Below are 3,125 nucleotides of genomic sequence, written 5' to 3' on the forward strand. Positions count from 1 at the left end.
CGTCCGCATCGGTACATGTCACCAACCTGTTAAGAGGACAGACCCTCCCACCTGCTGAACTAATGAGACTCCAAGCCCGAGACGAGCACTGGTTCGTGGCCGCCTCCACACTCTTTTGTGGAAACCATCAGGTGTCAGGCACATCCTGCACTCGTAGGTAAGACATTCGCTGAGGAAGAAGACTCGTGAAACTTCCTGGCAGATTAAAACTGTGTGCCGGGCCGAGACTCGAACTCGGGACCTTTGCCTTTCGCGGGCAAGTGCTCTACCAACTGAGCTACCCAAGCACGACTCACGCCCCGTCCTCACAGCTTTACTTCTGCCAGTACCTCGTCTCCCACCTTCCAAATTTCGCAAGGTTCGCAGAAGAGCTTCTGTTAACTTTGGAAGGTGGGAGACGAGGTACTGGCAGAAATAAAGCTGTGAGGACGGGGCGTGAGTCGTGCTTGGGTAGCTCAGTTGGTAGAGCACTTGCCCGCGAAAGGCAAAGGTCCCGAGTTCGAGTCTCGGCCCGGCACACAGTTTTAATCTACCAGGAAGTTTCATATCAGTGCACACTCCGCTGCAGAGTGAAAATCTCATTCAAGAAGACTCGTATTTGACTGCTAAGTTGTGGATCTTTCTTGTGCGTGATGCCTTACTGTCGATGTAGCAAGTTCCTGTGTTCTAAGGCGCTGTGGTAACTAGCAGGCTGCCGCACGCTGTGCTTGTTGGTTGTCAGGCCTGGTTGTACCTAGTGACACCAAGGCGGCGCCGCGCCGCTGGACAGGTATCTAGTTATCATTCCGCACATGGAAGCTCCGTAATGACGACTGTGGGAGCAGCGCGGCTCACAAAGCCCTCATTATGACGGCGCTAATTATCTGTCCAGGAGGTCGCCGCGCACAGGAATGCCATCGCATCGGCCCGCCGCTGTCCCACGCACCTGCTGTCAGCCCGTCTACGCTCCACCGCCCTCGATGGCGCCTGCGACCAACGCCTTCCTGTCGTTCCTTTCGGAATCCTCGTCGTTGATGTAAACACACGCTTCCCCACTGGAAACGGAAGTCTTCAGACTAAATAGTGCACCGCTGTCAGTGGTGAGGGGGAGACTGCATACGTCATTTACTTCGGAACTGTCCGCCACTTCAGAAGCATTGGAACAATGGACGATAGAGCACCGTGTGTTCGCTTTTACGAGGAACACTCCAAAAGAAATGCACACTATTTTTTTTAAATCCATCTTTTATTCTACATGTTTGAAATTTTTACAGTGTGTAGATACGTCCTTTAGGAACAATATTTTCATTCCAGAATGAGATTTTCACTCTGCAGCGGAGTGTGCGCTGATATGAAACTTCCTGGCAGATTAAAACTGTGTGCCGGACCGAGATTCGAATTAATATTTTCATTTCTCCACATAATTTCCATCCCTCTCAACTGCCTTACGCAGCTTCGAACCAGCGCCTGTATACCCGTACGGTGAAATTCTGGACCAACCTGTTGGAGCCACTGTTTGGAAGCGTGCACAGGGGCGTCATCATCTTCAAATCTTGTTCCACGAATAGTCTTTCAGTTTCCCAAAGAGATGATAGTCACATGGAGCCAGATCAGGACTGTAAGGCGGGTGTTTCAGTGTTGTCTATCCGAGTTTTGTGACCGCTTCCATGGTTTTTTGACTGACATGTGGCCGTGCATTGTCGTGCAACAGCAAAACATCCTGCTTTTGCCGAAGCGGTCGAACACGACTCAGTGGAGCTTGAAGTTTCTTCAGTGTCGTCACATATGCATAAGAATTTATGGTGGTTCCACTTGGCATGACGTCCACAAGCAAGAGAGCTTCGGAATCGAAAATCACCGTAGCCCTAAGTTTTCCAGCAGAAGGTGTGGTTTTGAATTTTTTTTTTGGGTGAATTTGCATGTTGCCACTCCATTGATTGCCTCTTTGTTTCTGGTGAAAAATGATGGAGCCATGTTTCATCACCTGTCACAATTCGTCCAAGAAATTCATCTCCACCATTCTCGTACTGTTCCAAAAGTTCACTTCATACCGTTTTTCTTGTTTCTTTGTGAGCCACTGTCAACATCCTGGGAACCCAATGTTACTTATAATCCATCTTGACTGCAAAATTTTTTTTTTTTTCATATGACCGGTTTCGGTTCATCCAGGACCATCTTCAGATCTGATATTTTAGTTACAGTTACTGACGCAGCATGTGAAAGTGGCTGGATTTGGACGGGTTACTCCTGTAACTAAAATATCAGATCTGAAGATGGTTCTGGGTGAACCGAAACCGGTTATATGAATTTAAAAAAATTTTGCAATGAAGACGAATTATAAGTAACATTGTACAATCACTGATTGCTGCTATCCCATCAGACATTGTCTGTTTTTGCAAAATCCTGGGAACCCACCTGGCACAAACCTTTTTTAACGCCAACACTTTCAGTATTCTGCAAACACTTCCTTCTCCTATCCCAATGTAGCGTGACAATTCGTTCACTATGATGCGTCTGTCATCAGTCACCAATTCGTTAACTCTCCGCACATAGTCTGGATTGTGTGCAGTACGAGGCCTGCCGCTGCAAGGACAATCCTCAATATTGCCGTGCTCGCTTTCATCACGTAACCTGCTTGCCACCGACTAACTGTACTGCGATCGACAACAGCATCTCCATACACCTTTTTCAACCTCTTGTGGATGTTTCACACTGTCTCGTTCTCACTGCACAGGAATTATATGACAGCACGTTGCTTCTGACGAACGTCAAGTGAAGCAGCCATCTTGAAGACACGCTGTGACGGCGCCATTCACGGTAACAGGTTGAACTATGTTTGAAACCAAGCGGGAAGGATGTATCTACACACTGTAAAACTTTCACACATGCAGAACGAAAACTGTATTTTTACAAAAATAATGTGCATTTCTTTTGGAGTGACCCTCGTAATACGCTTCTCATACATACTGAGTTTGTCTCGCAAGTTTTATCCCACAGCCCCGACTGACAGCACGATCCTATGATGGGTTACAGCTTTCGGAACAATAGAAAATCAAAAAATGGAAATTGCAGGACGGAATGTAACACTATTATGAGAAGGAAAGTTGCTACTCACCGTATAGCGGAGATGCTCCCAGATAGGCACA

At 47.2% G+C, this 3,125-nt stretch overlaps 2 non-coding genes across 2 annotated transcripts; one reads left to right on the forward strand and one right to left on the reverse strand.

The window, feature by feature from the left end:
- Positions 1 to 213: 213 nt before the first annotated feature.
- Positions 214 to 288, reverse strand: Trnas-cga (transfer RNA serine (anticodon CGA)). Its single transcript has one exon. It is a non-coding gene; the product is annotated as a tRNA-Ser (tRNA).
- A 155-nt stretch (positions 289 to 443) lies between these two features.
- Trnas-cga (transfer RNA serine (anticodon CGA)) lies at positions 444 to 518 on the forward strand. Its single transcript has one exon. It is a non-coding gene; the product is annotated as a tRNA-Ser (tRNA).
- The last annotated feature ends 2,607 nt before the right edge of the window (positions 519 to 3,125 follow it).

Source organism: Schistocerca cancellata, chromosome 2 (genome assembly GCF_023864275.1).
Source record: "Schistocerca cancellata isolate TAMUIC-IGC-003103 chromosome 2, iqSchCanc2.1, whole genome shotgun sequence".
NCBI lineage: Eukaryota > Metazoa > Arthropoda > Insecta > Orthoptera > Acrididae > Schistocerca > Schistocerca cancellata.